General features: G+C 42.8%; 1 protein-coding gene across 1 annotated transcript in view; it reads left to right on the top strand.

The window, feature by feature from the left end:
- The window catches only part of LOC118332552 (ephrin-A5b-like), a 75,476-nt gene that overhangs the window by 43,497 nt on the left and 15,275 nt on the right, over positions 1–16,704 (top strand). The window lies entirely within an intron of this gene.

Raw genomic sequence — 16,704 nt, 5'->3', positions numbered from 1 at the left:
GTGATGTTGAAACTTGAAGCCACCAGTGCCCATACACTGCATCAGATGAATGTTTCCAAAAGTAAAAGAACACAAACTAAATAGTTGCATTAATAAGAGTCAAAGTAAATTCTAACTGTTATTGTAACATTGCAGGAAACTGTGGCAGGACCCCAAACTCCAGGGACCCTGAAAGTGAAAGAGAAATTATGTTTAGGAATTTGCATTACCAAAGCACAGTATCAACTGACATAAGTATCGAAAAACTGCATTCAGATACTTAAGGGGGAGTTGTAAGGTCCCAGTGACTTATTTTTGTCCCGAGCCCCAGCAAGTTAATCTGACTGTTCTTCCAGTCTTGTTAGCACGAGAGGTTTCACCAGAGGGCCTTACAGAGAGGGTAAAAATACGAGAAAATAGTAGATTTGATGAATGATAACACTAACAGGGTTCAGGTTGTTTAACTGTGAGCCCCAGTTGAAAAATGTGTATTTATGTCTACACTGAGTTATGTTGTTCACTTTGATTTTATTTAATTTAACCCGGGCAGTATTGTGTAGAATAACATAAAGTATGTCCAAATGTTTGTGCGTCTGCTATTATAGTGGCTCCGGTTTAGCCTCCCTGTCCTCGTAATTGGCTGTTGTTCGGAGGGTAAACACTATCTGAGAAGTGTTGAGCCTGTGAAGTGTTTGGTGTGTGTGTTAACATGCTGATTGCAATGTGTGTGTGTGTGTGTGTGTGCTGACTGATGCTAGTTCAGAGGGATTTTAAACTCTGGCCCTCTTACCTAAACCCTCTCTTTCATGCACACGGACCTTTTCTTTTACTGGTCGTACTTCTGAACCTCAAGCAATCAGCAGAAACACTCTGTGTCCCACCGCCGCCACTGGCTCTAGGATGTGGCTTTTTTTTTTATTATTGCTGACTTTCAGACTTCCATATGTTTGAGTGTTCTTTTGGAATATGTTGTGTACTTGCTGGATACTTCCATATCAGGGATATCTCAGTTTTCAGATTTTGAATTGGTGACTCGCTTCTGTTGATTTAACTGTTCTGACATTTTTAAAGTGGTACAGCGGTGGCATTTTTGAAATTGCCAAATCAACAAACTGATAATTAAAAGCTCCACAAAGGCTTTGGGAATCAGTTTTTTTACTTATATTGTAACTTTTGTGCTTGGCCTTTTACTTCTGCGGTTTTTATTATGTGTATTTATGTAGGCTGTGTGTGGCTTTTTATCTTTATTTGTATCTCACCCTGTGTTGCTGTTACTGTTGTTGTTTTTTATTGCTACTACCAATTGCCCCTTAGAGCACAAATAAAGATCTTGGACTAATTGAGCACTATGAACACAAAATAAGTTTTATGTCTGCATTCATCACAAAAATATGTGCAAAATGTCATAACTAATAGCACTGATCAGGATGGAAATATGAAGTACACTCAAGCTCTGCAAGATCTGCTTGAGATGTTTTATGTAGTTCAAATGAAAGTATTGTGTTTATGTTCATGACAAGGTTAGTCGAATATCCAGATCCACAATCAGGTCAAATTTGTGATTTGTCCAAAACGAAATTTCCATCATCTTTGACAGGCATTCTCTGTCAAGTACTTTAGCTGTACTTTGTGTTTAGTGCTAATTAGCAAATGTTAGCATGATAACACACTAAATTAAGATGGTGAACATCGTAAACATTGTAGCCTACCTGCTAAACATCAGTACGTTAACCTAGCATTGTGTGCAACGTTAGCATTTAGCTTTAGGATGTCAGTCAAGTGTTGTGCAAACATAGTACACACATCTGCTTCAACACGCCTGTAATCACTGTTTCTTGTGTATTTATATCCATTCGACAAGAATAAACATGCATGACACCAGCGCTACTTCATGATGTGATTCTACTGAAACACGATCACCACTTTATTGAATTGCTGCCACGCCCTGGTCAAATAACGTCGGCATGGATTCAGCTCCAATTAGGGCTCTGCTAATTGAGCAGAGATCGAACCTGCGGCTGTTTTGATAACCAAATGGTCTCTCCCGCTGCTAATCTGCCCTCCCTCTTCGGGTTCAAACGCTGAAGGACAGGAAGAATGTACATTAAGGGCCAAAGTACTCAAAGTCGTAAAAAGTAATGACAGTGCCTGCTGATGTTGGCGAGCAGCTACAGTCCAACCGTGTGCCTACAGTCCATTATTTGAAGACTCTGTGTGAGTGGTCGTATCTTTTTACAACGTTCCTAATGGTTATGGATGAAAATGATGGCACACATGATGACGCCGCTCTTTCCGCAAGGCGATAATGGCGGTCACATGCCATTTAGGGCGGGAGAGAGAGGTTAGTAATGGCAGTGAAGGGACAGAGAGAGGGAAAACGAGACAGAGGGTTAGGGGTGGTATTAAAGCGATTAGAGATGCAGGGTTAAGATGGCAGCACTGAGTGCGAGTGGAAGAGGAGCAGACGGAAAGATGAAGAGAGGAATAGTGTAAAATGAGCAGAGAGGAAGGGTTAAGATGGCAGGTCCAGCCCTGCTCCGCTCTCCCTGTCTCCCCAGGGGGTAGATGAGAGATGAGAATGCCTGTCATTCAGTGAAGGGAGTATATTTATCCAGCCCTCTACCCTACTGTCTCCACTGAATATGTTTCTATCCCTGTTTGAGCTCTTTCCTTTCCTCTTTTTACTCTTTTAAATCTTTCATTTTCAATTTTCTACCTTCATTTTTCCATCTTTTTTCACCCTCATTTATCCCTTTGCCTCTTTGTCTTTGAACTCCCCCCTTGTTCACTGGAGGCACTGATTTGGTGATTTGCAAGTGTAATGAAATCAATATTAAGATATTAATTTTGTATAGGTGTATGTCTCACAATATGGTGATGGTGTGCAGAATCACACTTCTGTTCAAAACATTGAACCACCATCATTTTAAACATAACTTAAAGATCCCCTCCAGAAATGTATTGTATTGTATTGACATTTACAAATTTCCACATAGAAATCATTAAAAAGGCATCTCCTACTTCTACTTTATTAAAAATTACAGAATCTATGAATACGCAAATTTCTATAGTTTTTCTCTCCATCTAGAAAGATGATGTCCTGTTTACAAATCCCTACTTAAAAATTTGATTGGTTGGTTATTTTACCTCTTTCACAATGGCGGACTCCACCAGCAACTATATAGCAAGGAAATTACAAATTCATTGATTGGCCATCACTAAATGCAAATACTGGTGACAAATAATGATAAACTTTAATAAACATAATTATTTAGTAATTTAAACAAGTTAGATGTAACCTAGATGTCTAAAAAACCCTTTACTTTTCAACCAAACTTACCACTTTTAACACATATTTTGACAAATCAATATCTCTTCCTCTTCATGTTTTTGGCTTAACAAATGCTCTCTTTATCTGTATTTTTGGCCCACATTCACACATTTCGTACGCTGTTAAAGCTCTGTCGCCTTTGCCAAATCTTGATTTGTCTTTTATCTTCCGACTCACAAACAAGGACAGGCGGCGACAGCGTCGCCAGCAACTGTCAGGGTGAGACGGAGAGGAGTCTTGTTGCGTGTTGCAGTGTGAACAGCAGGCTAGTATCTCCACTCCAATAACAATTACATGAAATGGTGTGTTAAATGAGGTGGCCCACGGTTCAACGGCTGGGGCTAATCACTGCAGTCTGCTCCCTAAAACACAGCAATAATGACGGGCAGAGGGGAGGATTCGGTTGGCGCGAGATGCTTAATTTAACCCAGGCTCATACTGTACATGTAAAAACACACACTGTGGCAGACAGTGAAAGGAAAGAAAAGGGACGTTTCCGACATTGTTTGAAAATAAATACACATCTGTCTTGTGTCTCCTTCCCTTCGGCGAGGTGTGGAGGTTAAGAAGCCGCCAGCTTGTGTTCTCAGAGAGACGGAAACCGGCCCGCGGTGAGGTGATCTATCAACAGCGGCTCTATCTCTCCTTTATGGGCCTCTCCATCATCACATAGAAGCAGTAAATCCTTCCTCAAACTGACATGCAGCTGCTGACATGTGGTTCCTATCTAGCGATTTCACAACTGGCCTGGGTTCAGCCGACGTTCACGCTCTTCGGCGAGGAGCGTGCCGATAGCTGATCTGGGGTCAGTTGTGAAGTTCAGAGAGCGGCGTATAGAGACTGGGTATGCGTCAGGTGTTGCAAAACATGTGAGAAGGACGTGGCCGTGATGTTTCCTAGATGTGAGTTTATTAAAACATTTGAAAGGCGTGTTTCTGTATGTGAGTGGGCTCGGTTTGGTTTAATGCTGATCAGCTGTTGGATAGCAGGTGGTGATATTTTTTTTGGCCAGTCCACGTTGTCGGACCAGTTCGCTTTGTCCCGGGCCAGATTTCTGCTGCTCTCAGTGGCCTTTTGCTCAGAATAATATGAGCTGTGTCTGCAAAGTGCATGAACATGTGGGCGGATGGATTTGTATGTGTGTATTTTTTCTTAACTGTTATTTATCCAGGGAGGGTTTTCTGTTGGCAACACCCTGCTTTAGGCTCACAAAGTTAGCCATATTCGTAGGCTAAAGACTGTTGCACATAGTCTTTGGTTACTTACTTCTAGTGGTATGGAGCCATACGGATCGTTTTTTGGTTGTATTTCTCCAGGTTTTTAGATAGTTGTCTCTGAGGTGTCTGCCTCTGCCCCAGTACAGCGGTGGTGGATGGAATTTCTTTTGTGGTCCACAAAACATTTCATCTGAAAATCTCAAATGTTAAAAATGAACAATATTACTCTTTATTATTATGGATAATCCAGAGAGTGCACTGCAAACAGATTTGACTGGAACTACTTTCTTCTAAAGAATTAGTCCTTGAATACTATTGACAGAAGTGATTGGAAAAAAATGGGCCTTTGTTTATCTCCTCTTTTTTTTGTCAATAATTTAGTAAATGTATCATGTCTGACAAAAGTGTCAAGTTTTGGTCTGTTGAATTTCATTTTAGTAAGTAAATACGTAATTATTAATACATTTTTTTAACCTTGAATATTTGAAAAATCCTTCTAGATTAGATTAGGATTCAGATTTGATAACTAGATTTAATACTGGATTCACCTCTAATAAAATGAACTAGCTGAAGTCACTAGTTTGTTGAAGGAGTGTGTTAAAATCGGACAATATGTGATATGGAGGAAGGATTACATTCAGGGTCCACCCTTTTTAAACGTTTAAACTTTTTAGCTCCTGCTGCCTCTGTGTGTGCGTGTGTGTCTGTAGTTACTGTATATATTCACATGTGCTTAAAATTTTGGAGCACCTCTCAGGTCCATTTATGCTCCGTATCAGTGGGGAACCGTTTTATATGCATTGAAATTTGCCCACTGGAGGTCCCAAAAGACGGGCCATTACCTCACTGACAGAACGCCTTGCACCACGCTGAATATGTGAATGAGTAACATGGCCTCCACCGGCGCTGACACAGGAATGCTACAGTGGGTGTGAATATGAAATACAGCCTCTTAAGGTGGAGCGCGTGAATCTGAGCCCTGGGCTACTAAAGGCGGCGCGTGTGAATCCAAGCCGGGACTCTCTTAAGGTGGCATGTGCAGATCTGAGATAGTCTCCGGATTGCAGGCTGATGGACGAGACTTTGACAGACATTCTGTGTCAAGGGGAAGGGGCGAGGGGTGTGATGGGGCCCTGCAGGGGAAGATTGAGCGGACCAGGTGGTACAGCTTGGCGCTGGCATGCGGGGCACTCGCAGGACACTTCTATGTTTAGCCCTTACATGATGTTACATGTGCTGTTTTTTCTGGACCTGCTGTGGGATGTAAAGGGAACAGAGCTGGGCCTCTTAAGTGGTCCTCCAACTGTAACCCTTTCAGTGGATACTTCAGACTTTTTATTAGATTTGTAACATTAGTTTTAGTTTTACATGAGTGTCGCACTTATTATTACTCTGTTAAACAGCAGACAGAAATGTATCATCAGTTTAATGCAACTACATAAATGCATAAGTTCTGTATTTAATCTCATCATCAACCTGATGTAAAAACACAACTTTTGTTCATTTCAAACAAATTAAATTTCCTACATGCATTTTCAGAGCCATTTATAACACGTTCACCTGACTTGAAATGATGAGTGAACGCACTGCTGAGAGTTCAGTGAACTCACTTCAATTCAACATCTCAACTTTAGCAGAAAATTATCAGACTTATTTCCTTAAGTTCAGTGAACTTAACTGAGCTGCTTTTCGTTTTCACAACTCATTAAATTACTTTTTTACTTATGTTTTTAAGCTGGACCAGTTAAAGTTTCTTCCGTTCAGTCGCTTTGCCATGTTTTCACGATAAAAGCACTGTGTCAAATGCAGCAATGGGACCAATGTGTTGACACAGCGGGGGTCACCCTCTCACCTGTACCTGCAGGAACTAGCCCACGTACACGTAACTGCTTGCCTTTTCTTCTTACACAGTGCAAGGTGTGCTAAAGGTGTTAGGAGTGTTATAAGAGGGGGCTAGAGAAGAATACAACAGGGTTTTGTCTGATCTTCTGCCACTCAGTTGGAGATTTTATAAGAGGTCCACGCAACATCTCCTGAAAAGTTTAATTGCTTTTCACCAGGAGAATGTCGAGGGACCACCATGTCGCACGAGTCACAGTAATCACTGTAATCATAGGTCAAATTATAGAGGTAAAAGAACAGAAACGTGACAGGTTGTTTAACTACATCTCACGGCAAAGGGACAGTAAGAGAAAGGTTTGTTAGTGTTTTACTAAATGTTGAATTTCAAGGACAGCTTGTATGTCAGCTTCTCCACTTACTAACTTTATATATTACAAGCAGCAACTTGACCCTCGCCTTGTACGTCATAGTGGCTCCTGGAGAGACCCCCCTGTTGTCAACCCACTGATGTGCACTTGTTTTTGTCTATTGAAAGACATAGAAAAGCATATTTTCCTGAGTTACACATTTCTGAGCCAGGACCAAGGTTTTATTTCTTTTATTCCTTCATTTTTTTATAGGAGTATGTGATATCGGGCCTTACAAATAAACTCTCAGAGCCAAGCGCACACAAAGACAAACACACAGACCTCCTAGCTCTTATACAGGACCTATGGGAGTTTTAAATCAAGGATGTGCTCTTTCCCACTCCCCTCTTTCACATCCCGCACATTTTCTCACATCATTTTGGCTTCTTCTTTCGCATTTCTTTCACTAGTCAATCTTTCACTCTAACCCCCCCCCCCCTTTCCAGACCCTGAGTATAATCCTCTCTCACCCTTTCTCTCTCCCCCTCTCTTCTCAGAACCATGAACACAACAAATTTTCCAAGCCCGAGTTTTTAGCATTTCACCATCTCCCCACAGAACGCCTATTACTCAACCAAGTCAGCCCCACCGCACTTTGATGTGTGTGAGACCTCACTGGTGGATAAGTGCTGGTGTCGGTGTGTGTGCGTATGCGTGCATGCAGTGGTGGTGTGTGTGAGAGCTTTGCAGGCTTGTCATGGGCGGGTGATTGAGTCCAGACGCTGTGGGTTCCTCTCCTCACCGCTGCTCCCCCCTCCCCCACACTGGTTGTGGGTTCAGAGTGTGTTGGGCCTGGGGCGGGTGGGGCTGCGGCTCCCTGGGGTGCAGTAAAGTGATAGGGCAGTGCAGGGGGCTCGGATCGCCCCTGGGGAGGGAGGTCAGAGGTCGGAGTCTCGGCCTTGCAGAGAGGGGATCGGGGCCATGTTAGTCAAGCACGCTTCAGGTGGGGCCTTCCTGTAGAATTCACTGCAGCTTAGGTTAGCTCGCATCTGTGTGTGTGTGTGTGATGGAGGGGGGGTTGTGCGTTGTCTTGCTTATGTGTGTGAACATATTCCTCCTTGTATTCTTTTTACTTTTTTATCTTTTTCCTTTTGTTTTCTTTTTTTGAGTTTTATATAATATGTGCTTGCACATTCTGTATGTAGCCCACATCTACATATAAATAAATACAAGTTAAATCCAGTGTGTGTGTGTTTGCTCTAGAGCATACACCACACTTGCACAAAATAAACAAAAAATTAATGTTAATTTTAGAAACAAATAACTTTTAACACTATAACAATAAAAAACAGCTGCTTGGAAGTATTCAGAGTGACTGCATATTTGGTTTTTATGACTATTTTCCCACTTTTCTTCTTTTACAGTAAGTGGCTCACGCTCAAATTATACTTTCTGCGTTCACCCATCATCAGCCACCCTCCACGGGGGTCTACGCAGACCGTGCGTGCCGACTGCACATGTGTGAACATGTCTCCCTGTAGACAGTGTAGCATAAACAAGAACCACATACACCGTGTTGGCGTATACACAGCCTTTACTTTTAAATGTCACTCAGAGTGACATGCAGTTGTGCTCGTTTAACGTGAGTTCAACAGTACAGCCAAGTGAACACAATCAGTGGCAAGGAAAATTATGACCTAAAAACAGCAACATATGGAAGCAATTGTAGCCAAAATTGTCATTTAAATTTTTTTTTATCAATAAGAAGATTAAATCAGTTGGAAGAACATGTGATTGGACGTTTTATTCGTATCGCCCATTCCTACAGGAAAGTACAATTTAAACCAACCTACTTATTTTTTGTAATCTGGGCCGTTTTAAGTAATAATAATGAAAGAAAATCAAAATAAACAATGGCGATGAACTTACCATAGAGCCAGCAAGGAACTCTGAGTAAATAAGCATTAAGAGGATGATGACACGCCCACTAAGCAGGACAGAGGCAGACCGAGAGAGAGAGAGAGAGAGAGAGAGAGAGAGAGAAGGATCCCAGTTTACAGGAATAAAACACTGAAATGAATGAAGCATGAAGCACTTCATGGGGAATTGACTTTTTTTTAAGAGTCTTTTTAAACTTCACCTTCCATCCAGCAGCTCCTAAGATGGACGACAGTGAGGTCACTCTGTCACCTGGGCTCAGACACTGACCAAACACTGGCTCTCAGGCTGAATAATGGGCTGTCACTAACCCCTGACCTCAGCTCAGAGTCTAAGGTGTCAGATCGATATCAGCCGAGCACGGTGAGCCGCTCCCCTGACGGGAGGCATCCTGGGATGTACGGCCGCTCTCAGAGGTTGCACGCTGGCTGTGTGCTTTGCAGGAGCGCCCACATTAAGTTAAATTAAATAATCATTGATTCACTATATGTGCGTATTCAGTGATCTGTAGCGTCATGCAGATTGTTCCTCAGCACACATGTCTAGCAGGTGTTAATGGGACATATTTTAGTTGGGTTATTTTAACAGGACCTGCTCTGGGCCTCCTGGAGTTATGTGGCATTAGGGGTGGTAGAGGAGGTACGTGTGTGTCCCTGTGTCTGGGTCAGACATATATGTGCGCCTGCATGTGTATGAACACTGTGTGTTTGTCAAAAGCGCAGATTTTGTGGTGTTGCTGTAAACTGCCGTCATGGCAACCTGCACAACCATCTTTGGCACAGAGGGGGTTTATGAGTCGCTCTGTCGGCCCCTTGGGGTTTTACACTGACTGAATGACGGAGCCCTGCTGTGTGTGTGTGTGTGCTGACTGACATTAACCCCATGCTGCTGTTGCTGCTTTGACCTCATTGACACCAGAATAGCGTTGTCAGTAATTAACCTGCCTCATCCATGTAAGACAGAAGGAGAACCTCTTGTCTCGGTCAGTCAGAAATATTCATCTTAAAGGGTCAGGTCACTCAAATCAAGTTTGATTGCTAGGTTTTTGTGGAAAAATACACTGTTTTCAGCTGATAATATTAAACCAGTGTGAATCACATTTTATAGTCGTAAAGTGAGTCCGTTTTTCCATCCACTGTTGTTAGTCTGAGCTTAGATGTCAGTTAAAGTGAAGGATCGGGATAGGAGAAAGATACCTTTAATACGGTATGGTGAATAATAAAGTTTTCAAATAAAAAATGAATGACACACACTCCACTGATTTTACACATGGGGATCAGTTCACTTGTTAGTGATTCTCAACCTGTGAAAACAGTTGTATATTGTCTTCTGTGGCTGTGGAGGAGCTGCCCCAAGTCTGGGAGAATAGACCTGATGATGTCATAGTGAGGTCATCAGGGTCATCTTGGACTCGTCTTGCAAACTTTCTAGAAAGAATCTTTTCTATTAACTGGGAGCGTTGAGTTTGAAGTGGGCACTTGCAGAGACATTATTTGGTTGCATTATGGGAAATGTAGGATCCAGTGCTTTTATAGGTTGAGTGATCCTAGGGACTAAAAAGTCAGGATATCTGGCCCTCTGCTGCTTCAATTTTGACCGCTCTTTTTTGAATATGCTTCTTTTGAGTCCCCTAACTTTATGGAAGTACAATACCTAATTGTTTGCGTAGCCCTTTAAATGCTTTTCTTTTTTCTTTTCTAGTTTGCTAAAATTTGCTTACATTGTTCTCTTCAGTAAACTTTATTATTTGGAAGTTGGGGACCTTACCTTGAGTGCTTGTGTCTAGACAACATTTGAGAGTGTTGGCATCTTTAAAAAAAAAGAAAAATAAAGTTTTAAACATTGTTACATTTAGTTAGTAAAGTAGTAAGTAAGTAAAGGTATTGAAAAAAATATAGTTTTGGTTTCAGCATCTGTTTTTTTTGCACAGCACGTACTGCCACACAACAGGGCCTCATTTACAAACAGACAGACATCAGAATATACATGAAGCTTTACATAAGACATTCTCTGTCTGTGCGCACTCACTTAGCCTGGCACACACAGTGGCTGCAGCTGCGTTGAAGGACGAGTTAGCGATTGGCACAGTCAGGACCACCAGGATCCATAAACAGACCGTCCCGCGTCTCATTCTTCCTGTCTGCTTCCACTCTCTCTCTCCGGCCTCTGTTTTATTTTTTAACTATCCGAGGTGCCTTCCCACAAGCAGCAATGTGTTTTCAATCTGAGGCCAATTATTCACCTCCTCTGGTTGTGTTCCCAGCAGGGAAAAAACCGAAACAGAGAACTGTCTATACTTTACAGGCTCCATTTTTCCCATCTCTCCGCTGTCAACGCCCAGTCGGACTGAGCCCCCTGGCAGACACATTATGTGCTTAAATACATTCTGTATGTGTGTGTGTGTGTGTGTGTGTGTGTTTGTGAGTCCACGGACAGATGTGTGTATATAATTAGACAACTAAGTAATAATGGCTTTAACGTCCCAGCGGCGAAAACGCTATGAATGATGGGACAGGTGGAAGGAGGGGGATCGAGACCTCCCAACCCTGAGGGCAACAGGATGGACAGACCCCATCTGGTGACATCACATCACATGACCTGATTACCCCTTTTTGGCCCCATAAACAGTTCCCCCTAGAGGCTGTAACCAGGAAGTACATGTTTCCATGATGTGTTGTTTAAGAAGACAGTTAGTACACATCGGTTTGTGGAGGAGGAAATTGAGGGACTTGATATAGAATCAGCGTGAGGTCTGTGGTTTGTGTCTTTCAGTGCAGACATTATCTCTGCGAGTGTGTGTGTGTGTGTGTGTGTTAAGACAGGAGCTTCATGTGTTCCTGTGGGCTGAAAGCATCTCCCCTTTGTGGACTAACCCTGGGAAGCTGCCCCCTGTCTGACCCAACTGTGTTCATGGGGAAAACAACAGGAGGGCTTTATCCTCTCCTCCTCCTTCTCCCTTCTTCTTTCTTCTTCCCTCTATGTTCTTCTCCTTCCATCTTTCTTTTTGCTCCTCTTCCCACTTCTTCTCTCTTCTTTCCTCTCTCTTTTCCTCCTTCCTCCTCTTCTTGTTGTCCTTTTCTTCTTTTCGTTGGTCTTTTCCTCCAATATTGTCCCTCCTCCATTTTTCTTCTCTTCTCCTCTCTTCCTTTTTTACCTACTTTTACCATCTTGACACCTACTTTCTTCCTTTCCTCTCCCTTCTACTCCCTTCTCTTCATTCCTCTTCTCCTCTTCTTCCCCATTATTTTACTCTCTCGTCTTCTACATCCCTCTCTATTCTCCTTTTTGTGTGCTCCTCCTCTTTTTCTGTACCCTCTTCTACTATTCTGTGTTCTGCACTCTTTCTCTTAACTTCTGTTTTCATCATTTGGCTTCTCTCCTCAGCTAACTTCCTCTATTCTTCTCTTCTCTCTCTCTGCTCCTCACCCCTCTCTCTTTTACTCTACTCTCCTGTTCACTCTGTTGTCTTCTCTCTTTTCTCCCTCCTAATTGCTTCTATTATCTTCTATGTATCCCTCTTCTCTGTTGTCCCTTGTAATTCTCATTCTCTCTCCAGTCTTTGGCTCCTAGAAAGAACATGAACCGAGGTCACATCCTCTGCAGAATGTAAATCCTCCCACTGTTTGTTAATACCACCAGATTTCCAGACAAAATACAGTTTCAAATTTAGCTAAATATTTTGGGATAATTCCACTCTTTTCTGTTTTGGAAATATATAAATTGACTATTTAAATGCCCACAACATATTGGAAAAAATGTCTGCACACAGCTAAATGTGAAGCAACTTCACTTCATCAAGTACCTCATGTGTGAAGGATTTCTCTTTTTTAAATTTTCATTCATGCCAACAAATAATAAAAAAGGAACACATAAAGAATTCATTATTTCTAAACCAAACAACAAACGTTTTCCAGACAAAATGTAGAGGACTTTTTAAAATACAACCATAACACTGTATGTATGGCTCTGCAATTTCATAATACTTTCCTTGGAAGTTGCCTGTAAAGAGCAAATAGAGAAAAAGTTCTCATACAGATATTTTTGTTTATTTAGTTATAAGCACTTGTTGATAACCTGAATTTTAGGATATCTTTGGGAACTTTAAGGGGGGACTTCCCCCTACTTCCCTCACTGCCTTTCACTTTTACACCCTCTTCTCTTTTACATTCTTCTCTTCCTCTCCTGTTTCCTGTCACTTTTTCTTCTACTCACTCCCACTCTCTCTTCCCTTCTCTTCCCATTGGCTCCCTTCTTTCCCTTTGTCTGTTTCTCTCCATACTGGCTCCGCCATACCTTACCTGTGCCAGGCCACAGAGTGACAATAACACAACAGAAGGGGATAAAGAAAGCAAACAAGCAGGGGAGCTCACTGAAAAGAGGGATTATCTGTAGATGCGTGCTTTGTCAAGAACTCCAGTTACTGATTCATTGATAAGCCCCTCCAACTGGCCGCGAGTAACTCAGCCAATCAGGGATCATTAATCCCCAAGACAAATGGATTTAGGATTTAGGTGCTTTTATTTTCTTAATGGCTCATTATGACACATTTATAACTGACACTGAACTGCTGAACCGTGCTGGGGGTTTTTTGTTTTTTTTGTTTTTTGACAAGGTTCTGATTCTTCTTTGGCCTCCTGCTATCAAAACCTCCAAACCCTCAATCAGCCTTCACCACACCCTGCTGCTCAGAACAACGGCAAAAAGGAAAACACAACTGTTGAAATTGCCTCGATCAGCCCTGTGAAGGCTTAATGACTCACTAAATAGCCTATAACAACAAAGCCATTTAGAAAAACAGATGAATAAATCTTGCTGGTAATGAAAACAAAGAAACCCTCATGCTGAAGTTTGTGAGTACTGCTGAAGGTTTATAGCTCTGTAAATAAATTACCCTTTTTTTTGTCACACTAGTCCAGCCCATGGAGGGGTGGTGACGGATGTTCTCGGAGTCTCAGGGTAAAGACGGTATAGATCAGAGTGAAGATCAGCAGGAGAAAGTCTCTGGCCAGCCTCCTCCAAAGAAGAAACCAAAAGACATTGAGAGATGAAATGTCATCTATTGGAGCACATCTTGAGTCAGGCTGTGTCTTTATGGCTCTGCGTCTTATCAATATTTCATCTCTGCCACTCAAAAACCTCCTTATAGCCTCCATCTGGCAAACATCTGGATCATCTGTTGGCTCTCTTGCTTCTCTCACAGCATTTTATTTTATCGTCTTCTGTAATAAACACCTACAGTCCGTAGTTCAGCTTTTAGTTGTACACAGCCTCTTTGCTGCATATGCTTGGCCACATTTGACCCTGTTCAGAACTGCAATCCAGATCCATCTGTGGTAATGTGATCAAAAAGGATAGCAAAATAAAAAGGCTGATAACCCAAGCTACATTTGCAGGAAGACAGGGCTGGACGTTGTTTCCTAGGCTGTTGCTAAGCGGGAGCATTGGGGCGCAGTGCCCTCCCATGGCACAGTATTTTGTATAGTGTGTAAAGTATAGTATAGTCAGACTGCCATTCCAGCATGACCTAAAATCCAATGCAGCTTTCAGCAAATTGTAGCTTTAAAAGTTTGGTCCTGTCAGGAAATGTACTTTAGTCATCAAGATAACTAAACTGACAGCATTGGCTAAATCACAAATGAATTGTGTGCATGAATTGGTTTTGTAAGAAAGACACATTTCATAATGCAACAGGTGCAGCAGCCCTTTAATTCATTTATTTATCCCCAAAACATCAACCAAGTAAAATAATGCACTGAGCATTGATTAGTCATGAATGTATTGGTTTCTGTGGACAAGTGAAATCCAATCAGAAGTGGCCACTGGAGACTGATTTTGATGTGCTTGTTGATGCCAGGAGTAAACGCTCCACTCCAGACCCAACCAGGTATCTGAATACAATCCAGCTCTGAAGTGAACAGGGTCTTTATCACTTTCACAAACTTTTTCCCACCTAACCCTCACAAAGACACTAGTTAGAAACTCTCTAATCCTGACTAATCTTAGCTGTTCCTCTGGGTCCGGTTTGATTGACAGCCACTGACACATGCGAGGTTGAAGCAAACTTTTAAGGCTTTGTAAAGACACATGAGGACAAAGCATGCTATCCCACAGGGCCTCCGGCTGAGGACATGATACTGTGGAGCCGGTTGACCCCTGGTAGTCATAATATCAGCGAGCAGCTCTGAAACTGAGGCTAAGGGAGGCCATGCTGTGCCTGCCTGGAGCCAATGCGCTCAGCTGGTGCTGGAGGGGAAAAAAACTGGGGAGAGAAAACAAGGGCTTTGGTTTCACATCTGACCAGACTATAATTAGAGAGAGAAAAAGATTAGAATATGGCTGCTGATGCCACAAGACACCCACACATCCCGCTATCATGCATACACACACACACACACATCCGCTCATTTGTTGCCCCTGCAAACCCAGTAGGACGGCTACTAATCCTGCAGCACATTTACAATCTGTGTAACGACAACCTGATACCCCCAGCAGGCCACGGCGAGCACACACCTCCCTTTATGCTATCTCACGCCTCCCAAAGCCCCATCATGTACGTGTCAGCGGTAACAGCTGCGTCTCAGCTCCCTCCCTCCCTGTCTCACCTGGCCTCAGATCAGCTGACTGGTGCTCCCGTTCCCTTGGCGAGGAGCAAGAGTAGGCGTAATGTCTGATTCATGGACAGCGAGGCCCGGTGAAACGTCAGGCTAAACTGACGAGTTCACCCGTATCGGATCATCAGCCTGCTGCATGCTTCAACACGGTCTCTGGCCTGTCTCCCCCTACAGCCCTCGCTGTGTCAATGAACAGAGGTGGAGTATTGAAGACATCCGCAGTATGTCAGTGATACTGAACCGCGGGCCATTAGCAGCTATAGAGACACAACCAGCCGGCTGTCCAAGCCTAATCTGTCTCTTGCTAAAAGCCTCAGAAATGCAACCTTATACGTCGCCTATGGGAATATGTGTTTCCAATCACTCTCCTCAGGAATGAATACCTGGCATATCTCGCCGTTGCACTGTTTCCCCCCTTTCTCCTGTCCACTCGGTTTACAGCAAACACCAGGCGAAAAATCTCGGGGCTGTTTCAAGGCGAAGCTTGAGAACAGGCCTCATTTTCCCAGACTTGGAGATTCCACAAGGGGCTCCTACATCAAGCTGTCATATTGGGCTAATGAAAATCTCATTCTACAGAGGGATCCTCTTAAAGCTGCTAAAGGCACATGCTAACCAGGGGATTAGCCCTGTAACGCTAGGGGACTTTAATTTCAGCACCAGCATAAGTCATAGCTGCTGAGCACTAACATTGATATATGGCTTAGGACTGACTAGTGTGCGTCGTAAGGGGTTTGCACCGGGGCGGGTGTGTTGCAGGGGGATTCGGGTGAGTCTCACAAGAGACTCGGGATGATCAAGACTGACATGATGAGATTCTGTAAACAACACCGGAGGAGCCATAGCCTGGATGTGTCTTTCACAGTCCGGCCTCAGTTTCAGAGCACATATGGTAACTTTTTTCTTCCGCTGTGGCCTCGCTAAGATACCTAAAGTATCTTCTCTTGTCATCAGGTGTTGGATAAATCTTTGGAGAATGCATCATGAAGGAGCATGATGGCGAGAGACTCCCCAAACAAATCAATGAGTTACTGTCTTTCCATCCACGCTGCTACTAGTGTGCCCTTGAGCAAAACACTGCTTCAGGGGATCTAAATGTTAAATGTGGAGATAAAACAAAGCTGGCTGCTTCAGAGAGAGCGTGCATACTCAGCACATTTTCATTTGGTAAATAAAGGTCAAGATCAGCGATCACATGATGCTCCTGTGGGAATTACCCTTGCATGTAAACACGCAGGACCATCACCTCACCGATAATAGATTAATCTTGTTAGTATTATTGCTGACATGCAAAAAACTGCCCTCACTGTGGATTATAAACACAGTTAAATTCAGCCATGTAAGCATAAGTGCTCACATGTTTCTTTGGTGTGAATGAGAACTATTCTGTAGATTTCAGAGGTGTAGACTTGGAATTTGGACTCTGCATTGGGTGTATC

This window comes from Morone saxatilis, unplaced genomic scaffold (assembly GCF_004916995.1).
Source record: "Morone saxatilis isolate NCDOM2014 unplaced genomic scaffold, NCSU_SB_2.0 Contig21, whole genome shotgun sequence".
Taxonomy (NCBI): Eukaryota; Metazoa; Chordata; class Actinopteri; family Moronidae; genus Morone; species Morone saxatilis.
This window is presented reverse-complemented; position numbering and strand designations above follow the sequence as displayed.